Source organism: Peromyscus eremicus, chromosome X (genome assembly GCF_949786415.1).
Source record: "Peromyscus eremicus chromosome X, PerEre_H2_v1, whole genome shotgun sequence".
NCBI lineage: Eukaryota > Metazoa > Chordata > Mammalia > Rodentia > Cricetidae > Peromyscus > Peromyscus eremicus.
Genome location: NC_081439.1, coordinates 31049864 through 31068902, shown reverse-complemented (window position 1 = coordinate 31068902; position 19039 = coordinate 31049864). Strand labels below are relative to the sequence as shown.

The following is a 19039-nucleotide window of genomic DNA, read 5'->3' as shown; positions in this document are numbered from 1 at the left end:
TATTCATATTATGCAATACCACACACTGCAGAAACAGGAAGAAAAACATTTCATAATACAATATTAAATTATTTTTCACTGCACAGTATGAAATATCCATTAATTAGCATTGAAATTATTACAGTGTATCTTATCCAACTAAAGGAAATTTCACATCTACCACAGAAGAAAAAATAAGCAATATTGAGCCACAGGGGACCCAGTTACATATTATTAAATAATATCTGAAGCTAGTTTGAAAGACATCCAAACAAAATACTTTTTCAAATATGGAAAACCATAGCCTATAGATTTGGAATATTTTACAGAAAAAGAATAGCTCATTCCAGTTTAAGAGGCAACATCACTTCTATATAAGTGCCAAGAAAAAGGAGAAAGTTAAGATTTTAGCTGAGGAATCTAATAAAGCCTGGCATGAGGAATTTCCTTCATTAGTGTCACTGAAAGCAGTCTGCCTTACACCTGAATATGCTTTAATAATAGAATAAACATATTAAGTTTCAGAGCAGGGTGCATACACCTTGCCTTAATAGATTACACTTAATTTAGTACAATACAGCATATCAAGTTTTAAAAATGCAAATACACTTAACACAAAATTTGCTTCCACTGCTTTGCCTTAACCAGGCCACAAAGAGTCCATTAAGCAGACAGCATTTTCTAATTACTGGTGCTGATCCCTCTCTTCCTGGTGTCAGGAGAATACAACTGAGGTGTCACCACAGAGCCCTTCCCCAGGCAAGACCCTTTACCCTCTGTTCTCCCATAGAAAGGGCAGTTTTCGGCTACTGTGCTCCATCTTGATTGGTTTGGTCTTATGCTAGTCCCACTGTAGAAAGCTCGAATTCTTCTTAAAGAGTGGCCTGCCCCTCATAATATCTCTTTAGGGAGGCCCCAAATCCACAACACTTGATGGTCTAAGCTTTTTACAAGTCTGTTTTCTGTTATAAACAGCAAGGACGAGGCCATTTTAGTTGCTTGCAAGAGGTTGATGTTGAGTCTGCGCCGTGCCGACTCTCTTCGATCTAAATTCTCTAAACATTAGCTTATCAATCTGTGATTCCAATGGGTTGAGTGCCAACAGAAGTGGATCCGATTTGGCATGGAGAGGTTCTACCAACTCTCGCAGTGTATTAGCCTAATATAATAAAGCAGTGATACAATATGATGAAAGACCTGCGAGTGCCATTATTCCAAAGCACATCAGTATTTGTACTAGAAATAGCATCATGCAGTACCCAGGAAGAGAAAATACTGTCTAGAATTGCATATGGTTTTAATACCATAACGTCTTTCTGTTGGCATGCAAGTCTACCTCATCATAAATGGGACCAATTTTGATTTAGTTTGTTTGGAATGCCAGTCTTCCAATTATATACAATAACTCACAGACAAATCTTTTCCCACCACTAACTTGTACATACACGTCTATAGTTTGAATCAGAAAAGCCGGCTAAAGTGTTCTCCATGTAGGTGCAAAACCATCAGTCTTTAAAAAAAAAATCAAAATGGATTTCTCTGTGTTTCCTCATTTTTACTCAGTCAGAAGGTATGAAGAAGGGTTTTCTGGCTATTTTACTGCTGTGACACAAATACAACTGTCCTGATCCAGAGGAAGTAAAATAGCCTAGCTAGAATTGTTCTGATGAGGAGGTCTCAGAGTAAATGACACAAAGTGAAAAGAAATGAAAAGCTACAACAATAAGCATGACAAAAAGATGATTTTACATCTGAGCATTAGCCACACATCAAGGAGTTTAGATACTGGAAGAGAATAACGTTTTTGAATGACTGGAAAAGCGAAGAAGAGTTCAGAAAAACCAACATCTCTCTTTGTTCATTGTATTTTGCATCTTCAGGAATCCAAATATTGTCAGCAGGTACACACCGGCAATATTTGTCATCACTAACATAAGGTCGAATTTTATCTGCTGCATCCTGTCATATTTTTGGTTATATCCCCAGAAGAAACAAATAGGGAGAAGGATCAGAGGAAGCAATCTGTCTATTACTACATCTCTCAGAAAATGAGAACGGAAATAACTTATATGTAGAAAATGAAATACTGTGTAGTTCAAAACCAGCAGAAGCAATTATTTATCACATCATTATTTACCACAATTATTTATCCCTCTGCAGAAAAGGGGCTGAGAGCTAAGTAATTCTCCTAAGTAGATCAAGTAAAATAACATATAATACCTCATTGTTTAAAAGATTATAACGCTGGAAATCTATCTCTAGGTCCTACCATTGTTTGATAAGGGTATGGGATTTCAGACTGGAAAATCAGAGGCAATCTAATCTGGGGCATAAAGTCAATAAAGTCATACCTCAATTTATACTGTCCTTAATTTTTCTATGTAATTAAAATATTTTACAAGTTGTTTTAGACACATTAATCATTTCCTTATAGAAATAATATTACATGAATACTTTCATTTCCAGTATATTCTCTAATGCACATTTAATCCATACTAAACTGAACTAGAGCCCTGGTAATCAAGTGGAGTTTAGTTACACTTATAGTATTGTTTCTATAAGATTACTGAATTTTATTACAAGAGACTGGAAAATATTTTCCCAGTTTAGTCCCTTGTTTGAGTACAAGATTGTGCGGGAGAATTTTCTATTTTTCTATTTTCACTATTTCAAAGTGGTGATCATGCATTACCAGTCTGTTAATATGAGCACAAAAGAAGGTACCTCCTTAAGGAAAGGTATCTCTTCAACCATTTGTGATAAGTACCACTGACTAGAAACTCTTAAGGATGGAGGTGTTGTTAAACACAAATTTCTATGCACCATTTCTTACATAACTGGATCAGGATTTCTGAGTATGGACCTCTGGAATTTGCAGTTTATACAAGTAGTGACTCTTTTGCCCACTGTAGTTTGAGTTCTGCTCCAGGCCAGTTGCACTGGCAAGGGCTACTTAGTGGGCAGATGTTGTTGAACAAAATCAATAGCTATCCTGTATATACAAGTGGTTTCTAAGTCTTTAGCCTTGAGGCAGGGATGTTATATAGCATTTTATTGCGGCCATTCCATCAGTGGAACACAGTAGCACTCAGCTAAAACAAGTTCAAGTTCAAGGTTTTTGCCGAAGAATGTGTTGGAAATACCTTGGTCTCCTGAAATTATGAAAAAAAAAAAAATGAAAGAGGTCTTGATAAACTGCTTGAATAAGTTGTTGAAAGGTAAAATTTTATGTCAAATTAAAAATTTCCTATTTATTTTTGAGGTAAATAGAACAACTACAAAGATATTTTTAGACTAAGCCTAATTGAATCAACTGTATGGTTAGGTATGTGCATTCTGAATAAAAACTAAAAGCACTAGCAAGCCAGGCCAATCATGGGTAAAGGCAAAGGGCTAAAGGTGCAAGACTCATGGACAAGAGATTTTGCATATACAAACAAACCCATTTCAAAGTGCGACTATTCTACAAAAGTCTGTCGTTTACTTCTGAGATAGTTGCACTTCTGTGCCTCTTTTCAAGTCCCTCTCAGATTCTCAAGAGTCACTGTGAGAATGCAGAATATTTTGGGAAGTGTATGTCTTTCCCTCTTTTTTTCATGAGTTTAAAAATGGCTCCACTAAGGACTACTCAAATAATAAGCAGAAATAAAAATTCTGCAAACACAATTTTTATAACATAAAAATATACCTGCTAGGAACAGTTGATTTCAATCAGATGTTTGAAGTCTATATTAGAGTGGTCAATGTTGAAGTCATAAACACTTATATGAGAATGATTGATTGAATGTGAATACAAAGGGGGTTAAAAAATATTTTGTTATTGAATGAGAGCAAAATACCTGAAAATGGAAATATGTACCTTAAACTAAATGAGCACTTAAGAATACCCCCACTTTAGTTTGAGTTCCAAAAGAGAACTCATTCGATTTATTTGGTTTCATTCTGAGTAAGCTTGAGGGCAAATCCAAGAGCAAAAGCTCAAACAAGTAGTCATAGACTGCTAGCATATAGTGAAGGTCACGGACAGCAGATGAACAAGCCTCACAGTGACAACATAGGAACTTCAGAGAAAATTGTTTTGTGATTAGTTTTTAGAAGTTTAGTTAACAATTATCTGAAGCCTTCCTTTTTTCTAAGTGTGTGTGTGTGTGTGTGTGTGTGTGTGTGTGTGTGTGTGTGTATATATATATATATATATTCAGATTTTATTTTTTTCTTAGAGTATAATCTAAGCATCTGAAGAAATGCACTTGAGGCTTGAGGACCCACTTTCTTCTAAAAGGTTGAATTAAAAAAAGAAGTTTTAAAAGATGCTTATTTTTATTTTATTTAATAAAATGGGTTAAGGGTTGGGAAAAATCTTTACATTTGTGAACTAGGAACAGAATTTTCATGATAAAGCATTCCTTTTCAAAATAAGATGAGAAAGAGCAAAAATTAATGTAGTTTGAACCTATGTTACAGAACTTAGGGGATTCTTTAAAAAGTAAAATATTTTGTTAGCCTAGGTAGAGGCAAACTATTCTCAGATATTTCAAACGTTCCTCTATGTTGCCAAACCACAATTTCATATTATTTGTATAATTCATAGGAGGTGGTATATTTCATTATGAAAGTGGGACTTGATCTTAATGTACATACTGCTATGGCCTCAAAGTGCAGTTTTTACTTAGTAATTTGTGAGAATATTCTTCCCATTCTGGCTGTCTGTATTAAAAACCAAAATTACTATCCGAAGAAACTGAAGACCTAAAATGTTTCTTTCTTTCCAGTGCTGGGGACTGAACCCAACCAAGGTTTTATGTAATTGAAGCACTCACTCTGCCATTGTTGTGCTCCAGCCTCAAATACCTTTAGAAATGAAGCCGTTTTCACTCATTGCCAATACAAAAGCTTCATTTCTAACGGCCAGTTGTCTGGTGAAGTGTTCTTTCAGAATTACTAGTGGGTGTCAGTCCATTCACATTAGGTTGCTTTTATGACATATTTTGTAATTAACAAATATTTTAAAAATAAGCTCTTTAAAGTCCTTAGTTTCTGCTGCAATAGCTAAAGTGGCAAAGTGGCTAGATTCTAAGATAGGAACCCACTACAGGAAAAACAGTCTCCCCCAAACTTCCTAGAGATGAACAATGCATGGTTTTAAAGTATGAGAATTTAAACTTTACTATGACTTATATATATTTACTATGACTTTAATATAAACATATATGTTTATATTAAAAGGAAGGAATTAGACCATATGATAATCAGTTTGAAGTAATTCAGTGATGAGAATGGACAATATGGTGAAGACATGAGTCACCAAATACTTTTTCTGTGATTATGTATGGCTTTGCCAAAATGAAAAAATAAACCTGAACAAATGGGAATTAACAATATTTAAGTTTTTTTCTAAATCATTTCATTCAATAGGTTCTCTTTTCCTCCTTCTAATTCTACTATACCTTTTAAAAACCTCATAAGTACTTCAAAAGGCAGTTTTTCCTGACCTGAACTTTGAGCCACTTAAGTGATCAGGTGATAAAAACGTTTTTAAAACATTGAATACTTTTTCATCTCAGAAGCTACTGAATATGGCCATCCCACTTGAATTCTCCAAATTGAAAATTCTAGTAAGATAACAGCTACGAGAATGTACTAGGGAGCTGGGGTTCTGAAGATACATTTTGTGTGTCTTTCTTTTATGTCCTTTGGTCAGTTTGCTGATCAACTAACTTAAACTTTGCTCAGTAAATATTGAGGCTGTGGTAAGGACAGTTTTACTGCCCATCTTCATTTGCAGGCAGTGGCCCAACTTGCCAATTATTCAAAATAAAATCTATAAATAAATGAATATATGTGTGTTTTCTAAATCAACAATCTCTTTGCAAGCAGTATATAACAGATATACCCCATACGATGGGCTACATTTATAGGCTCTCCCTGATCACCTCATGATGGTAAATACGTGGTCTACTTCTGAGCTACCTCCTCAGCCTACTCTACTCTATGAATAGTCTCATGTTGACTTTTTAAACTATTCTCAAAGTTCTGCCGTTATCATATGGTAAGAATACTAGTATTTTTAAAGAATGACATTCAGTATCAGATCCAGGGTCATATCATCCCAGGAAAACAAATGAGGAGGAAGAGAGAGGCACTTAATCTAAAAAAGTGAGTGAAATATTCACCTCTTTTCAACACAAGTATAATAGGTGGCTGTGGGGAGGGGCAGTAGTGGAAAAATTGTAGTAGAGTAAGAAAAGGAGTAATACTTACACATTAAATCTAAAGATTACTTCCTCTCAGACCACATACTGCTTAGGCTATAGAACGTAGATGTGGATTTTGCTTACTGTTTTTGAGATTTGAATATTTAAAACATTGATTTTTCTTCTTCCAATAACTTCTAAATGTTAATGCTTTATTAATAACCTCCTTGGCATGCCAGTCTGACATTTGGGATCATTTACTCATTAACAACTCTGGCATGGAGATAAGCTGCTCTGGGGGCACTGCCAATTGAATTTCAGGACCATCACAAATATCTTCTCCATCAAAGCAAGTGCCAAGAACAAGAAGAAAATTCAAGATAACAGTCATTTATCACTAACACCCTTTCTTTACTTAAATCTGTTATACAGCTAACGTAACATTTCATATACTCTTTTACTTTCCAATCTACAATTATATCATAGACTATAACATAATGCTCCTTTGTCAAAAGTTTCACAATTCAACAGGGAAATTCTATTTTAGTGATATGTATCATGTTATTTACAAGAAAAATATTTGGTAATAATCACTGTAAAATATATTTATAAGACTGTACCAGAGGAGAAACCAATTAGTACAACTTTTCATCTTAATTGAAAACCTAGGTTAATGAGTATCCATATTCAATAATAGCTGTCTTAGAAATTAATGGTTATTAGATTATGGACCAGCAAACATATCTGTATTTGGGACAGAAAAGTACAGAATCTAGAAATGTACAGTGAGTGTACCATCTAAAATATTCTATTAAATATGAGCTTCATTTCTCCTTCTGGACAGTATTGTATAGCATTGACCCTTATAAAGAAAATTAAATTTTATTGAGAGTTACAGAGATGCTGACTCTCAGTGTTCTTATGGAAAAAATGCCTTTATAGCTACCGTGAAGGGTTGCCATATCTGTTTAACATTATGTAGTTGAATTTTACACTGACCAGTATAATTGCAGAAATGTAGACTCATACAGGAACTTCACTAGGGTGAGAGTTTCTTTTAAAAAAATAAAATCCTTGAAATGTCAGAAGGTTCTCTGTAACTTAAAATGCAATTTATACTGAAATGTGAAAAAAATCTAATCTTAATACATTTGTTTCTTATCTGCAAATTAATCAATTTATAGTGGTTGATGGGCTACATTACTTGTAATATATTTAAAAAACAAGAACTCCGTATTTCATTGCAACCCAATGAGGATTTAAACATTTCTATGCATTATATTTTATTTATAAAGGACTATGCTACCTTTTCTAGCATGAAAATATACAACTATTAAGGAAGAGAGTCTGTCTTAAGTCACTTTTTATTGCATTAGAAACATGCAAAAAAGTAGTATATTTAGGATTCCCAAATTTCACTTAGAACTCCCTTACTATTTGCTTTGGTTACTATCATTGTTTGTGGGGGAATAGAAGAGTAAAAATAATAACAGCTATGGAGTAAATAATTTATCTGTAGCAAAAATGATCACCAAAGAACTCCATGAAACCAGTCTTATTTATTTTATGTGTGCATGTGTTTATGTTATTAGCATCATTACTGTATGCATAAATACAAGGAAACACATAGGGCTATGTTTTTAGAGTTCTTTGATATATATACACATACTACTACCACAAATTTCTATATGTACACATACACACATATACATATATGACACATTATAAAACATACTGGTTTGTGTGTGGTTCAAGAGCTATTTCATCAGCTCTAAAGAGATAATGTTCTAAGTTGATTTATCAAGAAATATTACATCAACCCCTTCTTAAGTCCATGAATACTAATAATCAAGGTTCTAGAGCAACTTATCTCTTGATTTGGTTATTAAGTGCAGAAATAATCTAAAAGACATCAATCTTGGATTTTGAAACAAATTCAGAAATCTCAAACTAAATTAAAAGTAGTTTCAGATTACCATCAATTGTATATTAATCACATGTGCTTATTACTATTTAGGAAGGCTGTCACATAGTTTAAAATAAGACATTATTCCCCAGCAATTGACTAAGCATAGTACACACCATAAATAGACATAAAACCAGAACCTGACCAAAGAAAACGTCAGGATGACATTTTCTTCCTCCTTATTGTAAATCTTCAGTACAACACTAGAGAGCCCATTTCTTTCCTTTGTGGAAAATCAATAGATATCTCAAAAGTATAAATAACAACTCTTCTTTAACAAAATAATCTATTTTAATTATAGAAGGCCTTGAGAACCAAGACCTTAGCTTTAGCCACACTAGGAATGATTACAGATCTTAGTTGTGTGGGTAGATTGGTCACCATGGTGATGCAAAAGTCAGCTTGGGAAGTAGATACTATATTACATTGCTCCCCATAGAAACAGTGGAGCTGAAATCAAATGCTGCTTCTGTATTTAGCATGGACAAAATCTGAAGCTCCAGTGAACTGATACTTTGCCTCAGGAATTGCTAAAGCAACTTAACAAATCTAGTTAAATCTAGTCTCATGTGGTGGCAAATATCTGCAATTTCAGCACTTGGAAGATCAAGGCAGAAGGATCTCTATATACTTGAGACATACAATGAGACCCTGTCTTCTTTTTTTGAAGTCACTTCCCTTGTATATAATTTCTCATTTATAATGGATTCCCCTGATGAGACTTCTTCACACTTGTAGTCATGTGCCCTATGTGCTATTTTCATTTTTTTTTTAAAAAAAACTCTTGTCTGACCAGCGAGTATTGGACAAGAAAACTGCATAGCTCTCTCCTCCAAGGGAAAGAAGGACAAGGGGAAGAAGGTGGCCCTAGCCCCCGGCATCGTGAAGAAACAGGAGGCCAAAATGGTAGTGAATCCTTTGTTTGAGAAAAGACCTAAGAACTTCAGCATTGGGCAGGACATCCAGCCACAAAGAGATCTCATATGCTTCATCAAATGGCCCCGCTACATTAGGCTGAAGCGGCAAAGAGCCATCCTCTACAAGCGGCTCAATGTATCTCCTGCCATTAACCAGTTCACACAGGCCCTGGACCGACAAACAGCTACCCAGCTGCTTAAGCTTGCCCACAAGTACAGGCCAGAGACAAAGCAGGAGAAGAAGCAAAGGCTGCTGGCCCGTGCTGAGAAGAAAGCTGCTGGCAAAGGGGACGTCCCAACTAAGAGACCACCTGTCCTCCGAGCGGGAGTCAATACAGTCACCACCTTGGTGGAGAACAAGAAGGCTCAGCTGGTGGTGATTGCCCACGATGTAGACTCCATTGAGCTGGTGGTCTTCCTGCCTGCCCTATGTTGAAAGATGGGGATCCCCTACTGCATCACCAAGGGAAAGGCCAGACTGGGGCGGCTGGTCCACAGGAAGACATGCATCACTGTTGCCTTCACACAGGTTAAATCAGAAGACAAGTGTGCTCTGGTTCAGCTGGTGGACGTATTAGGACCAATTATAATGACAGATATGATGAGATCCACAGCCACTGGGGAGGCAACGTTGTGAGTACCAAATCTGTGGCTCGCATTGACAAGGAAAAGGCAAAGGTCAAAGAACTTGCCACTAAATTGAGTTAAATGTACACTGCTAAGTTTCTTGTACATAAATATAACTACAAACGTATCTTCCAAAAAAAAAAAAAAGAAAGAAAAGTGCATATACCTGAAATAAGAAAATCTACTTAAAATCTTAAATGTGAACTATATGGTAGAGGTGGAATTTTTGGGGAAACACGAGTCTGAAATCACAAGTGCTATTTCTGGCACTTCTACATAAAGGAAGAATGATTTAGGCCTTATATGAAGTAATAATGCAACCACTGCTATAGAGTATTTTCTTTGAATGGCTTATGGTGCCAAGTTGTACGTCATTAGTATTAGGAATAGAAGAAGGCAAGGATAAGTTATTAATATGGCTCATAATATATTTTATAATTGATCTTACTTCACTGACAGAGGCTGATTAGAAACATGAAAATATTTTAAGTACCTTACTGTCTTGGGGAGCTGTTGGTAGAGGTATAGACAAATGCTCAATAGGGTATGTTTATTGCTGTTTGGAACTCAGCCCTTTAACTAGATTTTGAGTGACTACTTTTCTTTCTACGTTGTATGAAACAGGAAAATAGGTATCATTGTAACATAACCATTAGTTGTTTTAAGAAATCTAAATGGCATATTATAAACTTACTCATATCTAATTTCCCATGAACTATCACCAGGGAGGCTACCTGGAAAACAGGACCCCAAGAAAGACACGGGGATCGCCCAATGACAGAGAAATGGAATGAGATCTACATGAACAGCCTGGACATGAGTGGGGGTAATGAAGGGCGAGGGTCGAGGGAAAGAGAGCTTGGGGGAGCGGGAGATCCCAGCTGGATCAAGAACAGAGAGGGAGAACAAGGAATAGGAGACCATGGTAAATGAAGACCACATGAGAATAGGCAGAAGCACAGTGCTAGAGAGGCCCACAGAAATCCACAAAGATACCCCCACAACAGACTGCTGGCAATGGTCGAGAGACAGCCCGAACTGACCTACTCTGGTGATGGGATGGCCAAACACCCTAATTGTCGGGCTAGAAACCCCATCAAATGACTGAGGGATCTGGATGCAGAGATCCATGGCTAGGCCCCGGGTGGAGCTCCGAGAGTCCAATTAGTGAGAAAGAGGAGGGTTTGTTTATATGAGCGAGAATTGTTGAGACCAAGGTTGGATAAAGCACAGGGACAAATAGCCAAACGAATGGAAACACATGAACTATGAACCAATGGCTGAGGGGCCCCCAACTGGATCAGGCCCTCTGAATGGGTGAGACAGTTGATTGGCTTGATCTGTTTGGGAGGCATCCAGGTAGTGGGACCAGGTTCTGTGCTCATTGCATGAGTTGGCTGTTTGAAACCTGGGGCCTATGCAGGGTCGCTTGGCTCGGCCTGGGAGGAGGGGACTGGACCTGCCTGGACTGAGTCTACCAGGTTGATCTCAGTCCTTGGGGGAGGCTTTGCCCTGGAGGAGGTGGGAATGGGGCGTGGGCTGGAGGGGAGGGGAGGGGGGCGGGAGGGGGGAGAACAAGGGAATCAGTGGCTGATATGTAGAACTGAATTGTACTGTAAAATTTAAAAAAAATGAAAAAAAGAAAATACAACAGAGAGAGTAGTCAAGTTTCACTCAAATGTTGGAGCAATTTACTTATTCCTTTCTTTTTCACCTTTCTTAGTATGATATGCTGTTATAAAAACTGGGTTCAGATCACTTTACGTCTAAATTATCACTTTCCAATCATTAATAAGATCTGATTTCTTATAATATCACTGGTTCAATTATAGTTTTTCTAAAAATTCAACATTAATATTTTGACTAGGGATAATTTAAAAAGCATAATAATTAGTATTCTATATCACTTGATTAAGTTTAATTGTCACTCACATTTTCATTTAATTGGGTTATACAGCCACCTGAATTTTGAGCTAGTAGGGATAATACATAATTAAGTCAGATCATCTTAATTTAAGACAAGCTCTGGTTTTAGAAATCAAGCAATAAGTAGAATAAAAGTTTGGTGAAGTTCATCCTTAATATATCACAATTCTAACTGCAATGAAAAAAGTCATAACAGAAAGCTTGGGAGCATTCTACTTTTTCGCATAATAATTATGATCACAGGAAGAATTTTCATCATTTTAATGCTTCTACACTATATGGAAATAGATTATCAACTGGCTAAGGGTACCTTATCTGATATCAGTGACCTTAATATGGGAAAAGTAGTTCTGAATATCGGCAATGGACTTTCTTACAATTTTCAAATACTGAAGACAGTTTTTGTGTCACCAGGAGGAAAACCACAGATGTTTACACAGTGAAGAATTTGTGTAATTTGGCTGTCATATTCCATTATCAGTGCTGGGAGGCCTATTAATTAAACTGGAAGAGCAAGAAAGTCATTTTTGAATACAATATCCAATATAATGGGGGAACAGCTACATTTCAACAAAACTTTAAAACAGTATTTGTTTTATTTGCTTTTTTGGATCACAGAGCAATTAATCAGAAATCAAAATTTGGAAACCCACATCTTCCTTTCCTCAACAATATACAGTATTTTGCAAACTACAAATGCATGAGATGTTTTTTAAAATAGTTTTATTTAATATTTATTTATTCTTGGTTCTTTGACAATATTATACACGACATGTTTTATACCCTGTTAAATACATGCTTAAGGAGTTAGTAAAAATAATGTTTTGAAAGGCTATATCAAGCTTACTTATTGATTTTTGCAATTAGCTCAGCTATATTAATTATTCAGTTGAAAAGGCTATGTGTGAAAATCTGGAGAAATACCAACAACGTGCCTTATCTCATTTTTCATTTTATGATTACACATTCTGAAACATTTCCATGTATTTTCTAACATGCTCAAATATTACCGGAAGTTTTTTTGTTTTGTTTTGAGACAGGGTCATATGGTAGTGCAGATGGCCTGAAAATCACTATGTAGTAGAAACCAGCCTTGACCTCCCAATCTTTCTGCTTCTACCTCCTTCCTGAGTGTTGAGAGTATAGGTGTGTACCACCACACCCATCTTACCCCACACTTTGTAAATTCTTTAGAGAAGAAACTGGTATTTTATGCTCCAATACTAGAGTACTTATTATCCAAAATTCTTCAGACTAAAAGTAATTCAGGCCTCAGGTGTTTTTGTGTTTTGTAGTATTTGTGTGGATTTTTTTTCTTTGACTGTTTGAGTATCCTTAATTTCAAAATCCCAAGTCCAACATGTCTTGAAATTTAAAACTTCTCAAAAAATTTGGATTTCAAAGCATTTTTGGTTTCAGATTTTTGGATAAGGGGTGCTCAACTTGGAATAAGGCATTATTATTATTTTACATAAAAGGCCTAAGTTCTGGCAAATGGCTCAGTAGGCTATATGGCACTTGCCTCCAAGTCTGACTACTCAAGGTCAAAACCTGTGAAGCCATATGATGGAATAAGAGAAAATAGACTCCCCAGAATGTATTCTCTGATCACCACATGCATGTGTACACACGTGCACACACATACATCCACTAATAAATGTTAAAAAGTAAAAGTCTATTGTTGAAAGAGGGATAATAATGAAAAGCCTTGAACTCAATTTGTTTCTGCAATTGGGTGCTAATATATTTAGGGTATGTGAGTTAATGCTCAGTACAGAAATGATAAATCCTAGAAGGTACTTAATATAGTTGAACAAAGAAATAGCTTATGAAGGACAGGCTATGGATGTATAGTTCAAGCTTCTGAAATTCTTTGGTATTCTTGTTTCCTTGCACTTATCAGAAGTCAAAGGCCTGTATGGCTGCAGCATTTGCTCTATCTTGTAATATTCTGGTATCATTTTGAGGGCAATAAGAACAAAGGGTTAAAAATCATGCAAAACTACCCTAATGAAGTTAGTTTTATGTATAGAGCTACTTTTTCATTACTTGTAGAAGTTGGCGCATTAATTTATGAAACCTTCTGAAGATGAAAAATACACATTATATAACCCTAGCTTCGTTTTTTTTCTGCTTCAGTCATCAACACACTATGTTATTCACTTAGTGGAGATGAGAATATATGTATGTAACTGGTGCATACACTGAAACCTGGATAATTTTTGTCTCAGAAATATGAAGATGGGGCTAGATAGGTGGGTCAGTAGTTAAGATCACTTGCTGCTCTTATAGAGGAGGTTTTAGTTCCCAGCTCCCACATGGTGGCTCATAACTATCTGTAACTCCAGTGGCAGGGCATCCAATGCCCTCTTCTGACCTCCGTTTGCATGTGGTGCAAATATATACATGTAGGCAAAACACTCATACACATAAAATAAATGAGTCTAAAAAGTAAAAAAAGAAATACAAAGAAACAGGTAAAATGCGTTTTGGATCTTACACTCAACAGCATGGAAAACCTTTATGGTAGCAATAGCTATAAAAGGGAGTAAAAGGGCCCAGTGCAGTGGCAAACTTGTGCTTTCTGCCATAGAAGCTGATGTGGGCGGATTACCTGAGTCCAGGAATTCAAGATCTGCCTAGGGTAACATGGCAGATTACCTTCTCACTGAGTGATAAGTACAAAAAAGAAAGGAGGGGATGAAGCTGATCCTGTAGTTTCTTTAATTTCTCTCTCTTTTTTTTAATATTGAGGACAGAAACTTAATATTGAAGATAGCAACTTTAGTAACACATAGAAAATTTCAATTAATAGTTTGATAAGAAATCTTAGGAATACAGATACAAATTGTCCCACTAAAAATAGAAAAAGATATGCAATTCATGATTCCTTGAAAAAAAAGTCTTAAGGTGTGAAAGATTTCTATGAAAATGCGAGTGATAGGCTACTGGAAACAAAGGAGCAGATAATCCCAATGCTTGTAAGAAGAGTGCCACAGAATCAAGTGTTCAGCTGAGGCTTATGGCAAAAAAGAGCCGTTAAAAATAATGACAAAATACAGAAGAGCCATCTAATTTTATTGACATTTTAGGTTTTTCCTGCAAGGAATTTGTAAATGGCAGCACCAAATAAATGATTCTGGAGGACAGGGACTAATAAGAGCTATCTTGTGTTCTCTTTGAACCTGAAGGTTATAACCACAGCAAATGAACGAACATTTTGGAAATTAATATAGGAATTCCTTGAGACACTCACTGTTTTAAGCTTAAACAGCTGTCTTATTGAAACAAATAAAAAAATCAGCAATGGCTCTTCAAAGAACATACTGATAAGCCTGATAGAAATAGATGAGGGAGTTTACAATAGGCTATGATTGGGAGGAGTTTCCTTTTAAAAAAAATAAATGATGAAAGGGCCAATTTTGATTTAATAACAAAAAGGAAGCATCTAAAACTAGCTTTTGGATAGCAGCTCCATGATGGGAAATAAGAGGAAAGTCATAGGTAGTTTATTTATACAAGATGAAATTTTACATGAAACCTTCATGAATATGGACATAAAGCTATTTCTAATTAGGTGGGTCCACATAAAGCACTCTGAATGACTGAATGAAACTGATATGTTTCAGATCTTGATTCTTTCGTTTTAGAATTGTTTTCTTTTTAAAAAAATGAGTTTTCCTTAGTCAATGAATTCACTAAATGCATGGAAAGAATGTTTGGAACACTGGAAAATGGAGACTACCTATTCAGTAAGACAGATGATTAATACCATTGATGATAAAAATGAGATTTGAAACTTGGTAACAGAGTTAGATACTTCTGGATGAAACTGAATACATTAAAACATAAGAGAAAATGTAAATAATTGCATTTGGGCTAAAAGAAAGAAATCAGCATGGGCTATTACTTATATCTTGCTGACAATAAAGCATTGTGTGAATTATCAGTTAATAGGTTAATGCTTCTCTGTAATAGTTCCATCACACTTGAAACAATGGCATCTAGATCTCCTATCAACATAAAATTAGGGTGATTACAGGAAGTCAGATGAAGAATAGAAAAACTGTTTGACAACATGTGTGGACACATGTTTATAGTAAGCACAAATGGTGATGCCATTACTTTAAGGAAAACCACAAACTTTAGGAGTTGGAAGAAGTCTTCAATTGCCAGGCAGCTTAGAGTACAAGTATGTGCCATCAAACCTGGCATCAGTCTTTTTTTGAAATACTCTGAGTATGGGGAACCTATTAAACACATGAGACCAGTCACTCCACATATGGGCAAGATAAAAATCAGCATTTGTTTATCTTTCATTTATTATGGTCTCTGGAATTTCCAGGACTGTCTTATTCTTTCTTCCATATGACAGCCTTTTAAAATTTTTCTCTGCTTTTTAAAAATCTAATTTGTTATTTTCAGTTTCACAAAGAATATAAAATTGCCAGAAATCTACTTTTGTGTAAATACAAAGAACAACTTTAAAAATGTAACATCATGTCTTTTGGACTCAAGAGCTCTGAAATCCTAAAATACTCAAACAGAGGCTCAATAATAATTTTTCTTAAATATAAAAGTTCTGGCTTCTTTGGGTGGGAGGGTGAATATAACTGTCTTAGAACTCATACGTTTTATGTTACGGGAAGAGCGCTCTTATTCATATCTACATACACAATGACATACATTCTATATCTATCCCAACAAAAACAACTAACTGAATGAACTCTCCCCTTACTATAAAGAATTTTGCAATACATTCTGCAGTAATACTGGAGGGAAACAACTGAAAGAAACACATTAAAAAGAATACATACCACTGATTTAAAGAAGCACTCAAAATTAGTTAAATATAACTTCACTAAATATTAAGCAAAGCTATTCAGCATTTGTGTTGATTTATCTTTGGAGCTGAAAACATTTTCCTGCTTCTAGTGCTAAGGCATGGTCCTAATTAAGTTAACAAAAGCATATCATAAGCCTCAGTGCCCAAGATGATAAATCTAGGGGAGGATTCCCAGCAAGTATATAAAGGTGTACAAAGACAATAGTATTCAAAGTGAGGGATGGTGCTAATTGTTAGATTTTGCTGAGCAGTTATATGAAAGCCACACTGATTCCATGCTGTCCCCTTTCTTTTTAGAAAAAAAAAAACATGTAAACTCCTGAGTTTGGCATAATTAAAGAGCAATGAGAAAATAGCAGAGTTGCCAAGGGGAAGAAGATATAAAGTGAATTTAGTGATTACTGAAGTCATGGGCTATTTTCTTTCATCAAGAGTCACAGGGTGTATGCTTTAAAATGGCCACCTCATAAGTCATAGAATAGACTCTGTGGTGGTAGGGTAAAATAACAACAAACATTTAAGCAAACACTGAAATGAAAAGAACCTATTGAACCATGGATGACAAAATTTTGAGGACAAATAAATAGATTTCAGGCATTATGTCAATATATTCTGTGGGTGATTTATCCAAAGACTCTTAGTACAATAAAACATTAGACTTAAAATTGTAGGTTAGAGATTTTAAATAGGGAAGAAATTCAAAATTCTTAAAATGTGAAGGTTCAAATTTCTGTTAAGACATTAAAATGTACTCAGTACTCAGCTAATATTCCCTATATTAATAGTTTTTCTGATAACCAAATTTTATAATAATTTTATTATAATATTATGAAGCATGTTGTAAATGAAAGGAATATTTATTCAGAGCCTGTATAATATAATATATTCACTTCATGACATCAGACATAGCTATTTGATTTGTATTAATCAGAACGGCTGAGACACCAGAATGCTTATTTCTAAGCCACGATTTTTAAGGAGTGAGCCAAATCAGACATAGCTATTACTCAACTCATCTTCAATCCTTCAAAGTCGCATAAATCATAATTAAAACGAGGACAGAATACTTTGTACTACTTCTCTAAGAATCATTTTTACAAAATTGTAAATTGGATACAAGGGAAAATTATTGGCACAAAGTAAGAAAATTGATACATATATATATATATTTTGAATTATGTCCTTTTACTAAAAAATGTAAATTTTTTATTGGACTCAGACTTATTGAAGATTTAGATACACTAATAAAATAGTACTTGTCATTTGATAAGTCAACAATGAATACTTACTGAATGAGCTATGTTTAGAGCTAATTGGATTGAATTTTTTTTACAGTATAGAAGAAGTGAAGTACAGGAATTTAATTTACATTTTAGTAGATTAATCTAGATATTGAAATGTTCTAGAATCCATGATTGGGAATATTAAATAATTTGTAATTTGTCTGAAATGACTTTAACTATAGTATTCAATTATCTTAAAATTTCTGTGAAATAATTCAATACATTTATTTTATTGGCATACCTATATCTTGTGTTGGTATCAGAAATAAATATATATGAAACTGTCATATTAAAATTGTATAGGAAAACATTCTAGGAGTTCTGAAGTATGAAGCTTAAATATTAAATATTTTTATAACACGTTTACATTCAAACATACATATATGGGCACTTGCCTTTTAATGAATAACACATTATTCACTATGTTCTTCCATTAAAGAAGAAGAATTTTTCAGAATATAATTGAATTATCTGTGTGTTTGTGTGTGTGTGTGTGTGTGTGTGTTAAAGAGGGAGGGAGGGAGGGAGGGAGTGAAGGAGAGGGAGGGAGAGAGGGAAGGAGAGGGAGGGAGAGAGGGAAGGAGAGGGAGGGAGGGAGGGAGGGAGAGAGAGGGAGGGGGAGGGAGAGAGAGAGAGAGAGAGAGAGAGAGAGAGAGAGAGAGAGAGAGAGAGAGAGAGAGAGAGAGAGAGAGATAGATTATGAGTATATGCTGTCTTTGTGGAGGTTGAAAGAAGACGTCCAATCCCCTCGAGCTTGAATTGTAGGTGTAGTGAGTCACTGGATGTGGGTTCTCTGGGAACTAAACTTGGGCCCTCTGGAAAAACAGCAAGTGTTCTTAGCCACTGAGCTGCTCTCTTCAGCACTCAAAGAGTTCTTAAGAACAAATCTTAGAATTTGGCCTGGCTGTTTTATCACAGTGCTTTGGGATAAGCTGACAGTATTAGAAAATTTCCATAAAGAAGGTAAAAATTTACTGAGGCATTAGATAAGCAGATAAGAGAACTTCTGATATATGAATTCAGGGTAAACAAGGAAAAAGCAGGCTGAATTTAAGAGAGGTTTCTGTACTACTTGCTACAAACTACTCCCATTGAGAAGCTAACAATAAGTCATCACTGAACTGAAAAGTGATTTGCTTTTTATGAATTGTGAAAATAGTAAGAGGCAACATTATGACTGAATCTGATTATCTATTTTGGCAAAAAAAATGTAAATCACAACTTGTCTTGCCTATGCTAATGATAGGTTGTCATTCTGTTACATGAGATTAAATCTTACCTGGCTGCATCTTTTGCTAGTA

General features: G+C 35.2%; 1 protein-coding gene and 1 pseudogene across 1 annotated transcript in view; one reads left to right on the top strand and one right to left on the bottom strand.

Annotated features, from left to right (window-relative positions):
- Cnksr2 (connector enhancer of kinase suppressor of Ras 2) overlaps positions 1-19039 on the bottom strand; it is a 237507-nt gene that overhangs the window by 11535 nt on the left and 206933 nt on the right. The gene's annotated exons all lie outside the window — the stretch shown is intronic.
- Positions 2663-9764, top strand: LOC131899606 (large ribosomal subunit protein eL8-like; annotated as a pseudogene).